Source organism: Gorilla gorilla, chromosome 4 (assembly GCF_029281585.2).
Source record: "Gorilla gorilla gorilla isolate KB3781 chromosome 4, NHGRI_mGorGor1-v2.1_pri, whole genome shotgun sequence".
Classification (NCBI taxonomy): Eukaryota; Metazoa; Chordata; class Mammalia; order Primates; family Hominidae; genus Gorilla; species Gorilla gorilla.
The window spans coordinates 134,934,315-134,951,014 of NC_073228.2; the positions used below are offsets into that span (position 1 = coordinate 134,934,315).

At 38.1% G+C, this 16,700-nt stretch overlaps 1 long non-coding RNA gene across 3 annotated transcripts in view; it reads left to right on the forward strand.

Moving 5' to 3' along the window:
* Nucleotides 1-16,700, forward strand: part of LOC109026894 (uncharacterized) — a 124,117-nt gene that overhangs the window by 15,568 nt on the left and 91,849 nt on the right. For all 3 annotated transcript variants that reach the window (XR_008679688.2, XR_010133936.1, XR_002005947.3), the window contains exon 4: nt 863-939. This is a non-coding gene — a long non-coding RNA (uncharacterized lncRNA). The remainder of the gene's footprint in view (nt 1-862; nt 940-16,700) is intronic.

The window sequence follows — 16,700 nt, forward strand, 5'->3', positions numbered from 1 at the left end:
AAATACACTAATAAATAACACATGGCTCAAAACTAAAGCACAAAAGAAATTAGAAAATATTTTGAACTCACTGAAAACAGAACATGTTAAAATTTTTATGATACAGCAAAACTACTTCTGGGAGGGAAATTTATAGCTTTAAATGTCTATGCTTTTTAAAAGAATAAAGATATAGGCCGGACGCGGTGGCTCACATCTATAATCCCAGCACTTTGGGAGGCTGAGGCAGGTGGATCATGAGGTCAGGAATTCAAGACCAGCCTGGCCAAGATGGTGAAACCCCATCTCTACTAAAAATACAAAAAATTAGCTGGGTGTGGTGGTGGGTGCCTGTAATCCCAGCTACTTGGGAGGCTGAGGCAGGAGAATCGCTTGAACCTGGGAGGCAGAAGTGGCAGTGAGCGGAGATTGTGGCACTGTACTCCAGCCTGGGTGACAGAGTGAGACTCTGTCTCAAAAAAAAAAAATGAAGATATAAAATCAATTTCTTCTGATTCTAATTTAAGTAAGAAGGTTTGGTGTTTGGTGAGGGCCTCTTATCTGCTTCCAATATGGCACCTGGTTGCTGCATCCTGTGGAGGGGGCATACTTTGTCTATTCACATAGCAAAAGGGACAGAAGGGCCAAAGAAAAGGGCATAGGTAGTTCTCTCAAGCTCTTTAATAAGGGTAATAATCCATTCATGAGAGCTCATGACTTAATCACTTCCCCCAAAGACTCCACCTCTTAATACTATTGCATTAGGGATTGAGTTTCAACATAAATTTTGAAGAGACACAAAATATTCAAACCATTGCGGCATCTAAGTAAAGCCTATAGATAATATTATATGTAACACTAAAGTAATAATTTTTTTCCTTAGATCAAAACAAGGCAAGGATCTCTGCTCTCGACCCATCTATTCAATATTGAACTAGAGGTCCCAGATGGTGCAATAAGGTAAGGAAAAAAAAAACAGGCAGAAAGATTCAAAAGATAGATATAAACTGTCTTTATTCTCAGATGACATGGTTGTGTTTGACAAAAATTATAAATAATTTACAAGAATACTGCTAAAAGTAATAAACAAATTTAGTAATGTGGCACAACATAAAGTCACTATCCAAAAATAACTACATTTATTTACCTATATACTAGTAATTAACCATTTGAAAATGAAATTTTAAGCTGGGCACCAGTAGCTCGTGACTGTAATCCCAGCACTTTGGGAGGCCGAAGTGGGTGGGTCACTTGAGGTCAGGAGTTTGAGACCAGCCTGGCCAACATAATGAAACCCCATCTCTACTAAAAATACAAAAATTAGCCAGGTATGATGGTGCATGCCTGTACTCCCAGCTGCTAGGGAGGCTGAGGCAGGAGAAACCTTTAACCCAGGAGGCAGAGGTTACAGTGAGCCAAGATCAAACCACTGTACTCCAACCTGGATGGAGTGAGATTCCCTCTCAAAATAAATAAATTAAATTTTAAATTTTACAAAAGCATCAACTATTTAGAAATATACTTAGCAAATGATGTAAAAGATTTCTATACTAAAAACTATAAAACATTACTGACAGAAACTAGAGAAAACCTAAATAAATGAATAAATACTATGTTCATGAATCAGAAGACTCAATATTAATGTCAGTTCTCCCCAAACTTATCTTCAGATTCAATGAAATAACAATTAAAATCTATAGAAGTTTTTTTAATTGGTGAGATAATTTTAAAATTTATCTGAAGAGGCAAAGGATGAAAATAGCTAAAATTCCCTTTAGTGGGAAAAAAAGAAGAAAAATGGAGAACTTATGCTACCTGACTTTAAGACTTCTTATAAAGCAACTGTAATCAAGAGAAAAATAGCACTGGAAAAAGGAGATAAATGGAACTGAATAGATAGTACAGAAATAGAGCCTTGGTTTTAGTAAGAGCAGTATAGCTAATCAATGGTAAAGGAACCCCTCTTTAATAAATGGTACAGAACAACTGAATTTCCCTTTGGAATAAAATAATTTTGATACCTACTTCACACCATACTCCAAATCAAAGATTGATAATGGACTCATATATAAACACTACAACAATAAAGCTATTAGAAGAAAATATAGGAGAAAAACCTTAAAAGCTTGGGTTAGGCACAGGTTTCTTGGCAAGTGCACAGAAATTACAAATCATAATAGAAAAAGAATTTATTTTTATAATTTATCTAAATTATATCTAAAACCTAAAAAGTTTTGCTCTTCACAAAACATCATCAAGAAATAAATATAAAGCCATGTCTGTGGGATACAATATTCATAATACATAAAACTGACAAAGTATTTATAGCAGAATATACAAAGAACATCTGTATCACCTAACAAAAAGACAAACAACCCAATTTAAAAATTAAAACACTTAAACACATCACAAAAAAAGATATGTAAATGTTGTGTGGCCAATAATTTGTAGAAAAAGTGTTCAATATCATTTGTCATCAGAGAAATTCAAGTTAAAACCATAATGAGATATCACTTCATGCTCATCAGATTGGCTAAAATGAAAAAAAAAGTGCCAAATGTTGAAAAGGACATGGAGCAACTGGAACTCTCATGCATTGCTAGTGAAGTATAAAATGCTACAACAACTTTAAAAAATCACTTGCCATTTTCTTAAAATGTTAAACATAAATTTACCTGATAATCCAGGACTCATTTTCCTTCTAACTGTTCCATTCCTATTTACCCAAGAGAAATGAAAGCATATATGCACAAAATCACTTGTACATGAATGTTCACAGCAGCTTTATTAATAATAGCCAAAAACTGGAAACAACCCAGATGATCGTCACCAAGTAAATGTACAAGGCAAGGATCCCTGCTCTCGACCCATCTATTCAATATTGAACTAGAGGTCCCAGATAGTGCAATAAGGTAAGAAAAAAAAAAACAGGCAGAAAGATTCAAAAGATAGATATAAACTGTCTTTATTTTCAGATGACATGGTTGTGTTTGACAAAAATTCTAAAGAATTTACAAGAATACTACTAAAAGTAATAAACAAATTTAGTAATGTGGCAGAACATACAACAACTATGGTACACTCATATAATGGGATACTTCTTAGCAATGAAATGGCATGAATTACTGACATGCATTAAAACATGGATAAGCCAGGTGCAGTTGCTCATACCTGTAATCCCAGCATTTTGGGAAGCTGAGGCAGGTGGATTACTTGAGGCCAGGAATTCGAGACCAGCCTGGCCAACATGGTGAAACCCTGTCTTTCCTAAAAATACAAACATTACCCAGATGTGGTGGCACATGCCTGTAATCTCAGCTACTTGGGAGGCTGAAGCACGAGAATCACTTGAACCCAGGAGGTAGGTGGAGGTTGCAGCGAGCTGAGACCATGCCACTGCACTCAAGGCTGGGTAACAAAGCAAGAATTTATCTCAAAAAATAAAAAAGGAAACATTATGAAATTATTATGCTTAATGAAATAAGCAAACACAAAAAAAAGTATATCTGTATGATTCCAGCTAGAGTATATGAATTCTAGAATAAGCAAAACTAATCTTTGGGGATAGAAATCAGTTTTTTGCTCCTGGGGAGGTTGACTGGGAAAGGTGAAAGGAATTTTCCAAGATGGAAATGTTCTGTTTATTGATATGCATTCATCAAAGAAGATTAAATGGTACCTGTAACATCTGAGCATTTCACTTTATATTATCTTTATCTCAATTGAAAATGGGGAGAAAAACTATTTTCAGGAATAAATTAACCATGAACTCCAAGCCTTTTTCTGCTACCATTCTGATTTTTTTATATGCAGCACTATATTTTAGCCCATATTACCTGAGAAGAAAAAAACACTATTTCCTTATGAGTATTGTATAATGCAGCTAATATTCAGATGTGTTTTCATACACATCTAAATGCAACTATAACACTATGACTATTTTGCAGTAAACAGTTCCAAAAACTGAAGGTTTCAATTGAAAAATCTGTAGGTTTCAATCCAAATTTTCAATTGAAAAATTGAAAGCTATGCCTTTCTTAACTGACATGACTCTTTCCTGCAATCACAAAAAAGGCTAATATAATGTGATAAATTGAAAACATTATACAACAAACTATACATAATAAAAAGGTATTTTAGTAATAATATTTTAAATCTCCTAATGTACACAATTCAATTCAATGCAATAATTCTTTGATTTCAAATAGGTTCATAGCCACATCCAGGCAAATTAATCAGGTGACATTTTATTGGCCTGATATCTTAATGGCTCTGGTTTAGTACAACAGCAACAAACACTGCTGGAACGGTTCTTCAGGATCTATTAAAATCAGGAAAGACAAATTCAGTTAATTGGCATGCCAGCATTAATTTGCCCAAAAGGCCTATTACTTCCTCAATTTTTGTCTTAGTCTTGGCCTCATGTCTTTCTGTCCCAGGATATTTTCAGAGCAAAGCTCCTACAGAATTAAAGAGCTAGAATTCTTTTGTTCTACATCAGTCATACTCAGGAATGCCATCAACTGGTTAGATGGCTAATGATAAGGTTGCACCCTTATCATAGCTTGGTCTATGATCAAGCAATCAATAGAACCATGACCTGTATAGAATGCAATCCCATGTTTTGAGAAAAGTGGTAAGAAATGATCTTAAAGGCAAATTAAGTATCACCCTTTTATTCATCTTGCTCGTATCAGTTTCAGAAGGATACCAAGCCCCCAAAAGACAATTATTCTTACATTGTAACATCAATGTCTCAATGTATTTTAGTATAATAAGCATGTGTTAACTAAGATTCACTAAAAGTAAGAGATGATTTTTATAAGAGATGTTGATAAGGTGCTATTCTCTGAATCCTATGTTCCAAGGGCCATTTGCTACAGAACATAAAAGATTCAAGAAATGAATTGTTATGCCCTGAATATTTTGTCTCTCTCCAAAATTTGTGTGTTGAAACCTAATGATCAACGTGATGGTCTTAAAAGGTGGGGCCTTTGGGAGGTGATTAGGTCACGAAGACTGAGTCTTCATGAATGGGATTAGTGCCCCTATCTGAGAGGACTCAGGCTATTATCAAAAAGACCAAAGATAACAAATGTTAGGAAGTTTGTGGAAAAAGAAAACCCTTGTATACTGTTGGTGGAAATGTAAATTAGTACAGCCATTATGGAAAACATTAAGAAAGTTCCCAAAAAAAATTAAAAATAGAACTCCTATATTATCCAGCAATCCTACTTCTGGCTATGCATCCAAAGGAAATTAAACCAGGATATCAAAGAGATATCTGCACTCTCACATTCACTGCAGCATTATTCAAAATTGCCAAGATTTGGACTCAACCTAAATGTTCATGAATGGATAAATGGATAAAGAAAATGTGATAGATATATATACAATGGTATACTATTCAGCCTTTAAAAAGAAGGGAAACCTGTAATTTGTTATAATATAGATAGACCTGAAACAGTTATGATAAGTGAAATAAGCCAGGCACAGAAAGACAAACACTGCATGATCTCACTTTTGTGTGGAATCTAAAAAAGTCAAACTCATGAAAGCAGAGAGTAAAACAGTGGTTGCCAGGAGCTGGAGAAGGGGGTGTGGAATGGGGAAATGTTGATTGAAGGGCACAAAGTTTCAGCTGGGAGGAATTAAGTTCTGGAGATCTATTATCCAGCACAGTGACTGTAGTTAATAATAATGTACACTTGAAAATTGCTAAGTGTAGATTTTAAATGTTCTCACAACAAAAAAATGATAAGCATGTGAGGTGATTCATATGTTAATAGCTTGGTTTAACCATTCCACAATGTATACATATATGAAAACACCACAATGTATACATATATGAAAACACCACATTGTATACCATAAATACATATAATTTTTAAATTCTCAATTTAAAATTATTATTAAAAGTTATTTTAAAAAAGAGGCCTCGGAGGCTGGGCATGGTAGCTCACACCTGTAATCCCAGCACTTTGGGAGGCCGAGGCGGGCAGATCATGAGCTCAGGAGATTGAGACTATCCTGGCTAAGATGGTGAAACCCTGTCTCTACTAAAAAATACAAAAAATTAGCCAGGTGTGGTGGTGGATGCCTGTAGTCCCAGCTACTTGGGAGGCTGAGGCAGGAGAATGGCGTGAACAGAAGGCAGAGCTTGCAGTGAGCTCAGATTGCGCCACTGCACTCCAGCCTGGGTGACAGAGTGAGACTCTGTCTCAAAAAAAAAAAAGAGGCCTCAGAGAGCTGCCTTGCCCTTTCTACCATGTGAGGACACAGCAAAAAGTCATCAGTCTGCAACCCAGAAGAGGGCCTTCACCGGAACCCAGTCATGACGGCACCTTGATCTTGAACTTCCCAACCTCTAAGACTAGGAGAAATAATTTTTTGTTGTTTATAAGCCACCCAGACTATGGTATTTTGTAATAGCAGCCCAAATGGACTAAGACAAAATGTAATGTACTAGGCCCACTTTCCTTATTTATTACCAGTGGAGGTTTTGTTCATTGAAAGAGTCATGCTTAAGAATATGCACAGAAAATAACTGTTTGATCCTTCTAATTAACATAATCTCAGTCGCTGTTATCCCAACTGCACCAGTGTCACTAGCTTGTCTCTAAACTGGCTATGAGACCTCACATAGACCATACACCTGCTTTAAGCATCTTGCTCCTAGGTTGTCCTAAATTGCACCATTTCTAGATATTGAACATCAAGCAAGTGTTTAATTTGCATTAACTACCAAGCAGCTCATTTTATAAAAGGGCAAAAATTTTAAGTGCCCAGAATGAAGTTTTCAGAAAATAAAGTTTTCATTCTGCATAATAGTTGGGCAATTTACTTATTTATGATAATCCAGGTTGCCTTAGAAATATTTTTTCTTCCCCAAGTACACACAAACCTTAGACAGTGCACAGTGACCTAGACAGGCACAATCAAGGTCATGATGTTGCAACAAGTAGAAACCTAGGATGCCAAGGCATTCACCTCACACACTCTCATTGATTCATTTATTCACCCAGCTGTCATTTATTGAACATCTGCAATGAGCTCGGAGTTTTTTGCTTTTTGTCCATGTGCCTCATGTTCAATTGCACAACCACAAAGGGAATTGCCTGCATGATTCACAGTAGCCTCTTTTCCTTCCTATATTTGCTTAAGAGTTTTAATTCCTGTAAGTGAAAAACTACCACCAGTTCCAAAGTCTTCTCTGTTTCAACTATGAAGTCCAGTGAAATGCAAGACAAATAGGAGGCTCATACATCTGAATCTGAACATTCTGCAGATGAGCATGCACATGAAGCAATACTCTGCCCTCTGCTATCCCATTGTAAACTCCTAAGTGTAACATGAAGCTACACATAGAGGTGTCATTGCTGTTCTGTTTTATCACAGTACATTTTGGAATGTTTATTGACTAACAAATTGTTATATCGAACAATAAAATAATTTTGCTAAAAACTATTTGCAAGAAAGTGGGAAGTCAATCCACAGGATGGCAGAAAATATTTCTAAATCATATAGCTGATAAGAGACTTGTATTAAGAATATATAAAAAATATTTACAACTCAATAATAAAAAAAACCTAAAAAAAACCTAATGTTAAAATGATCAAATGATTTGAATAGTCAGTTTTCCAAAAAAGATACATAAATAGCCAATAAGCACATGAAAAGATACTCAACATCATTTGCCATTAAGAAATGCAAATCAAAACCATGAGACACTACTCCACACCCACAAGGATGGCAATAATGTTTTTAAACTGGCAAATAACAAATGTTAGCAAGGATGTGGAGAACTTGGAACACTCATATGTTGCTGGTAGGAATGTGAAATGATGCAGCTACCGGAAAACAGTTTGGCTACTCCTCAGAAAGTTAAACATAGAGTTGCCATATGATCCAGCAACTTCACGTCTAGATGGATCCCAAAGAGAAATGAAAACATATGTCTTTATGAAAACTTGTACGTGAGTATTCGTAGCAGCATTATTCATAATAGCCAAAAGAAGAAAAAATCCAAATTAGAACTCAGGATTAAGAAACTCACTCAAAATCACACAACTACATGGAAATTAACCAACTGAATGACTCCTGGGTAAATAATGAAATGAAGGCAGAAGTCAAAAAGTTCTTTGAAACCAATGAGAACAAAGAGACAACGTACCAGAATTCCTAGGATGCAGCTAAAGCAATGTTAAGAGGGAAATTTACAGCACTAAATGCCCACATCAGAAAGCTAGAAAGATCTCAAATAGACACCCTAACATCACTACTAAAAGAACTAGAGAAGCAAGAGCAAATAAATCCAAAAGCTAGCAGAAGACAAGAAATAACTAAGACCAGAGCAGAATTGAAAGAGAGAGACACACAAACAAAAAACCTTCAAAAAAATCAATGAATACAGGAGCTGGTTTTTTTGAAAAAATAAAAAAATAAAATAGACCACAAGCTAGACTAATAAAGTAGAAGAGAAGAATCAAATAGACACAATAAAAAATGATAAAGGGGATATCACCACTGACACCACAGAAATACAAACTACCATCAGAGAATACTATAAACACCTCTGTGCAAATAACTAGAAAATCTAGAAGAAATGGATAAATTCCTGGACACATACACCCTCCCAAAACTAAACCAGGAGGAAGCTGAATCCTTGAATAGACCAATAACGATTTCTGAAATTGAGGCAATAATCAATAGCCTACCAACCAAAAAAAGCCCAGGACCAAATGGATACATAGCCAAATTTACCAGAGGCACAAAGAGGAGCTGGTACCCTTCTGAAACTATTCCGAACACGTGAAAATGAGGGACTCCTCCCTAACTCATTTTATGAGGCCAACATCATCCTGATACCAAACCTTGCAAAAGAAAAAAAAGAAGAAGAAGAAGAAAACTTCAGGCCAATATTCCTGATGAACATTGATGCAAAAATCCTCAAAAAAATACTGGCAAACTGAATCCAGCAGCACATCAAAAAGCTTATCCACCACAATCAAGTCAGCTTCATCCCTGGGATGCAAGGCTGCTCTAACATAGGCAAATCAGTAAACATAATCCATCACATAAACAGGACCAATGACAAAAACCACACATGATTATCTCAGATGCAGAAAAGGGCCTTCAATAAAATTCAACATCCCTTCCTGTTAATTCTCTATGAACTAGGTATTGATGGAACATATCTCAAAATAATAAGAACTATGACACCCACAGCCAATATCATACCTGAATGGGCAAAAGCTGGAAGCATTCCCTTTGCAAATGGGCACAAGACAAGGATGCCCTCTCTCACCACTCCTATTCAACAAGTATTGGAAGTTCTAGCCAGGGAAATCAGGCAAGAGAAAGAAATAAATGGTATTCAAATAGGAAGAGAGGAAATCAAATTGTCTCTGTTTGCAGGCGACATGATCCTATATTTAGAAAACCCCATCATCTCAGCCCAAAAGCTCCTTAAGCTGATCAGCAACTTCAGCAAAGTCTCAGGATATAAAATCAATGTACAAAAAGCAAGCATTCCTATATACCCACAATAGACAAGCATACAGCCAAATAATGAATGAACTCACATTCACAATTGCTACAAAGAGAATAAACCTAGCAATACAGCTAACAAGGGACATGAAGGACCTCTTCAAGGAGAATTACAAACCACTGCTCAAGGAAATAAGAGAAGGCACGAACAAATTAAGGAGCATTCCATCCTCATGGATAGGGAGAATCAATATCATGAAAATGGCCGTACTGCCTGAATTAGTCCATTTTCATGCTGCTGATAAAGACATACCCGAGACTGGGAAGAAAAAGAAGTTTAATTGAGCTTACATTTCCACATGGCTGGGGAGGCCTCCGAATCATACAGTACAATACATGAGGCCTTGAATCAAACAATTCAAGTTGAGATTTGGGTGGTGGCACAGACAAACCATATCATTCCACCCCTGGCCCCTCCAAATCTTATGTCTTCACATTTCAAAACCAATCATCCCTTCCCAACAGTACCATTTCAGCATTAACCCAAGAGTTCACAGTCCAAAGTCTCATCTGAGACAAGGCAAGCTGCTTCTGCCAATGAGCCTGTAAAATCAAAAGCAAGCTAGTTACTTCCTAGATACAATGGGGGTACAGGTATTGGGTAAATACAGCCATTCCAAATGGGAGAAATTGGCCAAAGTAAAGAGGCTACAGGGCCCATGCAAGTCCAAAATCCAGTGGGGCCATCAAATTTTTAAGCTTCAAAGCAATCTCCTTTGACTCCAGGTCTCACGTCCAAGTCACACTGATGCAAAAGGTGGGTTCCCGTGGTCTTGGGCAGCTCCACTCCTGTGGCTTTGCAGGGTATAGTCTCCCTCCTGGCTGATTTCCCTGGCTGGCATTGAGTGTCTGTGACTTTTCCAGGTGCACAGTGCGAGCTGTCAGTGGATCTACCATTCTGGGGTCTGGAGAAAGGTGGCCCTCTACTCACAGCTCCACTAGGCAAAGTCCCAGTAGGGACTCTGTGTGGGGGTTCTGATCCCACATTTTCCTCCTCCATTGCTCTAACAGAGGTTCTCCATGAGGACCCTGCCCCTGCAGCAAAATTTTGCCTGGGAATCCAGGCGTTTCCATACATCTTCTGAAATCTAGGCAGAGGTTCCCAAACCTCAGTTCTTGACTTCTGTGCACCTGCAGGCTCAACACCACACAGAAGCTGCCAAGGCTTGGGTCTTGCACCCTCTGAAGCCACAGCCTGAGCTGTAGATTGTCGCCTTTCAACCACAGCTGGAGCAGTTGGGACACAAGGCACCAAGACCCTAGGCTGCACACAGCAGAGGGACCCTGGGCCCAGCCCACTAAACTGCTTTTTCCTCCTAGACCTCCCGGCCTGTGATGGGAGGGACTGCTGTGAAGGTCTTTGATGTGGCCTGGAGATGATTTCCCATGGTCTTGGGGATTAACATTAGGCTCCTTGTCACTTATGCAAATTTCTGCAGCTGGCTTGAATTTCTCCCCAGAAAATGGGTTTTTCTTTTCTATCACATTGTCAGGCTGCAAATTTTCCAAACTTTTATTCTCTGTTTCCCTTTTAAAACGAATGCTTTTAACAGCACCCAAGTCACCTCTTGAATGCTTTGCTGATTAGGATTTTTTTCCATCGGATACCCTAAATCATCTCTCTCAAGTTTAAAATTCCACAAATCTCTAGGGCAGGAGCAAAATGCCACCAGTCTCTTTGCTAAAATATAACAAGAGTCACTTTTGCTCCAGTTCACAAAAAGTTCCTCATGTCCATCTGAGACCACCTCAGCCTGGACTTTGTTGTCCATATTGCTATCAGCATTTTGGGCAAAGCCATTCAACAAGTCTCTAGGAAGTTCCAAACTTTCCCACATTTTCCTGTCTTCTTCTGATCCCTCCAAACTGTTCCAACCTCTGCCTATTACCCAGTTCCAAAGTCGCTTCCACATTTTCAGGTAGCTTTTCAGCAGCGCCCTACTCTACTGGTACCAATTTACTGTATTAGTCTGTTTTCACACTGCTGATAAAGGCATTCCCAAGACTGGGAAGAAAAAGAAGTTTAATTGGACTTACACCTCCACATGGCTGGGGAGGCCTCAGAATCATGGCGGGAGGCAAAAGACACTTCTGACATGGTGGTGGCAAGAGAAAAAGGGGGAAGAAGCAAAAGTGGAAGCCCCTGATAAACCCATTAGCTCTCATGAGACTTATTTACTATCACGAGAATAGCACGGGAAAGACTGGCCCCCATGATTCAATTACCTCCCCCGGGTCCCTCCTACAACACTTGGGAATTCTGGGAGATACAATTCAAGTTTAGATTTGAGTCGAGGCACAGCCAAACCATATCACTGCCCAAAGTAATGTATAGATTCAATGCTATTCCCATCAAACTACCATTGAGATTCTTCACAGAATTAGAAAAAATTACTTTAAAATGTATGTGGAACCAAAAAAGAGCCCATAGAGCCAAGTCAATCCTAAGCAAAAATAACAAAGCTGGAGGCATCATGCTACCTGACTTCAAACTACACTATGAGGCTACAGTAAACAAAACAGCATGGTACTGGTACCAAAACAGACATATAGACCAATAGAACAGAATAGAGACCTCAGAAATAACAACACACATCTGCAACCATCTGATCTTTGACATACCTGATGGAAACATGCAATGGGGAAAGGATTTCCTATTTAATAAATGATGGTGGGAAAACTGGCTAACCATATACAGAAAACTGAAACTGGACCCCTTCCTTACACCTTATACAAAAATTAACTCAAGATGGATTAAAGACTTAAATGTAAAACCCAAAACCATAAAAACCCTAGAAGAAAATCTAGGCAATACAGTTCAGGACATAGACATGGGCAAAGATTTTGTGATGAAATCACCAAAAGCAATTGCAACAAAAGCAAAAATTGACAAATGAGATCTAATTAAACTAAAGAGCTTCTGCACAGCAAAAGAAACTTCCATAAGAGTGAACAGGCAAACTACAAAATGGGAGAAAATTTTTGCAATTGATCCATCTGAATTTATAAGTAACTTAAACACATTTACAAGAAATAACCCCATCAAAAGGTGGGTGAAGGACACCAACAGACACTTCTCAAAAGAAGACATTTATATGGCCAAGAAACATATGAAAAAAGCTCAACATCGCTGATCATTAGAGAAATGCAAATCAAAACAACGAGGTACCATCTTACGCCAGTCAGAATGGTGATTATTACAAAGTCAAGAAGCAACAGATGCTGGCAAGGCTGTGGAGAAATAGGAATGCTTTTACACTTTTGGAGGGAATGTAAATTAGTTCAACCATTGTAGAAGACAGTGTGGTGATTCCTCAAGGATCTAGAACCAGAAATACCATTTGACCCAGCAATCCCATTACTGGGTATATACCCAAAGGAATAGAAATCATTCTACTATAAAGATACATGCAAGGGCCAGGCATGGTGGCTCACACCTGTAATCCCAACACTTTGGGAGGCTGAGGATGGCAGATCACCTGAGGTCAGGAGTTCAAGACCAGCCTGGCCAACATGATGAAACCCCCATCTCTACTAAAAGTACAGAGTTACCAGGGCGAAGTGGCACGCAACTGTAGTCCCAGCTTCTCAGGAGGCTGAGGCAGGAAAATTGATTGAACTTGGGAGGTGGAGGTTGCAGTGAGCCAAGATTGTGCCACTGCACTCCAGCCTGGGTGACAGAGATAGACTCCATCTCCAAAAATAAAATAAAGATACCTATATGCATATGTTTATTGCAGCACTATTTACAATAGCAAAGACATGGAATCAACCCAAATGCCCATCAATGATAAACTGGATAAAGAAATTGTGGTGCATATACCTCATGGAATACTATATAGCCATAAAAAGGAATGAGATCATGGCCTTTGCAGGTACATGGATGAAGCTGGAAGCCATCGTCCTCAGCAAACTAACACAGGAACCAAAAACCAAATACTGCATGTTCTCACTCTTAAATGAGAGTTGAAAAATGAGAACACATAAACACAGGAAGGGAAACCACACACACTGGGGTGTGTCGGGGGTGGAGAGGCAAGGACAAATAGCTAATGCCTGCAGGGCTTAATAACTAGGTGGAAGATTGATAGGTGCAGCAAACCACCATCACACACATTTACCTATGTAACAAACCTGCATGTTCTGAACATGTATCCCAGAACTTAAATAAAATTTAAATTTTAAAAATGTTAACCCTCTTTATTGATGACCTAAACATTAAAGATGACATAAACAGAATAAGTGTTCTTGATACATTTATGTATTTAATAATTTTCTCAGCTGACATTTGTTTCTAATGTCATGTGCACTGGCTGAATTGTGTTTTCCAAAAATTCGTATCTACCCAGATGCTCTAAATGTGTGAACTTATTTGGAAATAGGGTCTTCCTAGATGTAATCCAGTTAATGTGAGGTCATGCTGGATCAAAGTAAGCCCTCAATTCAATATGACTAATGTTACATTGTTATCTTACACAAAGAGGGCAATCTGGACATAGAGACATAGATGTACGGGGGATATGGCCATTTGGAGATGGAGACAGAGATTGGAGTGTTGCACCTACTAGCTATGGAAACCCAAAGACTACAGGCTACCACTATAAGCTAGAAGATACCATCAGGATTCTTCTCCAGAGACTTCAGAGGAAACATGGCCCTGCCAATACTTTAATCTTAGACTTCTAGTCTCCAGATCTATGAAAGAATACATTTCTAGGTTTTTTCAAAGCCACCCACTTTGTAGTAATTTGCTACGGGAGCCCTTGAAAATTAATATACTGTGTAACCTAAGAAATGTTATCTTTTTCAAGTAGGTTATACTACTGTCAACACTTTCATTAAAAATTACCTGCAGTTATAGGCCAATAACAGGCTCTGAAATTGAGGCAATAATTAATAGCTTACCAACCAAAAAAAGGCCAGGACCAGAGGGATTCACAGCCAAATTCTACCAGAGGTACAAGGAGGAGCTGGTACCATTCCTTCTGAAACTATTCCAATCAATAGAAAAAGAGGGAATCCTCCCTAACTCATTTTATGAGGCCAGCATCATCCTGATACCAAAGCCTGGCAGAGAGACAACAAAAAAAGAGAATTGTAGACCAATATCCCTGATGAACATCGATGCAAAAATCCTCAGTAAAATACTGGCAAACCAAATCCAGCAGCACATCAAAAAGCTTATCCACCATGATCAAGTGGGCTTCATTGCTGGGATGCAAGCCTGGTTCAACATATACAAATCAATAAACGTTATCCATCATATAAACAGAACCAAAGACAAAAACCACATGATTATCTCAATAGATGCAGAAAAGGCCTTCAACAAAATTCCACAGCCCTTCATGCTAAAAACTCTCAATAAATTAGGTATTGATGGGACATATCTCAAAATAATAAGAGCTATTTATGACAAACCCACAGCCAATATCATACTGAATGGGCAAAAATTGGAAGCATTCCCTTTGAAAACAGGCACAAGACAAGGATGCCCTCTCTCACCACTCCTATTCAACATAGTGTTGGAAGTTCTGGTCAGGGCAATCAGGCAGGAGAAAGAAATAAAGGGTATTCAATTAGGAAAAGAGGAACTCAAATTGTCCCTGTTTGCAAATGACATGATTGTATATTTAGAAAACCCCATCATCTCAGCCCAAAATCTCCTTAAGCTGATAAGCAACTTCAGCAAAGTCTCAGGATACAAAATCAATGTGCAAAAATCACAAGCATTTCTATACACCAAGAACAGACAAACAGAGAGCCAAATCATGAGTGAACTCCCATTCACAATTGCTTCAAAGAGAATAAAATACCTAGGAATCCCACTTACAAGGGAGATGAAGGACCTCTTCAAGGACATCTTCAAGGAGAACTACAAATCACTGCTAAATGAAATAAAAGAGGACACAAACAAAGGGAAGAACATTCCATGCTCATGGATAGAAGAATCAATATCGTGAAAATGGCCATACTGCCCAAGGTAATTTATAGATTCAATGCCATCCCCATCAAGCTACCAATGACTTTCTTCACAGAATTGGAAAAAACTACTTTAAAGTTCATATGGAATCAAAAAGGAGCCCACATTGCCAAGATAATCCTAAGCAAAAAGAACAAGCTGGAGGCATCACACTACCTGACTTCAAACTATGCTACAAGGCTACAGTAACCAAAACAGCGTGGTACTGGTTCCAAAACAGAGTTAGAGACCAATGGAACAGAACAGAGCCCTCAGAAATAATACCACACTTATAGAACCATCTGATCTTTGACAAACCTGACAAAAACAAGAAATGGGGAAAGGATTCCCTATTTAATAAATGGTGCTGGGAAAACAGGTTAGCCATATGTAGAAAGCTGAAACTGGATCCCTTCCTTGCACCTTATACAAAAATTAATTCAAGATAGATTAAAGACTTACATGTTAGACCTAAAGCCACAGAAATCCTAGAAGAACACCTAGGCAATACCATTCAGGACATGGGCATGGGCAAGGACTTCATGTCTAAAATAACAAAAGCAATGGCAACAAAAACCAAAATTGACAAATGGGATCTAATTAAGCTAAAGAGCTTCTGCACGGCAAAAGAAACCGCCATCAGAGTGAACAGGCAGCCCACAGAATGGGAGAAAATTTTTGCAATTGACCCATCTGACAAAGGGCTAGTATCCAGAATCTGCAAAGAACTTAAACAAATTTAAAAGAAAAAATCAAACAACCCCATCAAAAAGTGGGCGAAGGATATGAACAGACACTTCTCAAAACAAGACATTTATGCAGCCAAAAGACACATGAAAAAATGCTCATCATCACTGGCCATCAGAGAAATGCAAATCAAAACCACAATGAGATACCATCTCACACCAGTTAGAATGGCGATCATTAAAAAGTCAAGAAACAACAGGTGCTGGAGAGGATGTGGAGAAATAGGAATGCTTTTCAACTGTTGGTGGGACTGTAAACTAGTTCAACTATTGTGGAAGTCAGTGTGGCAATTCCTCAAGGATCTAGAACTAGAAATACCATTTGACCCGGCCATCCCATTACTGGGTACATATGCAAAGGATTATAAAACATGCTGCTATAAAGACACATGTACACATATGTTTATTGTGGCACTATTCACAATAGCAAAGAGTTGGAACCAACCCAAATGTCCAACAATGATAGA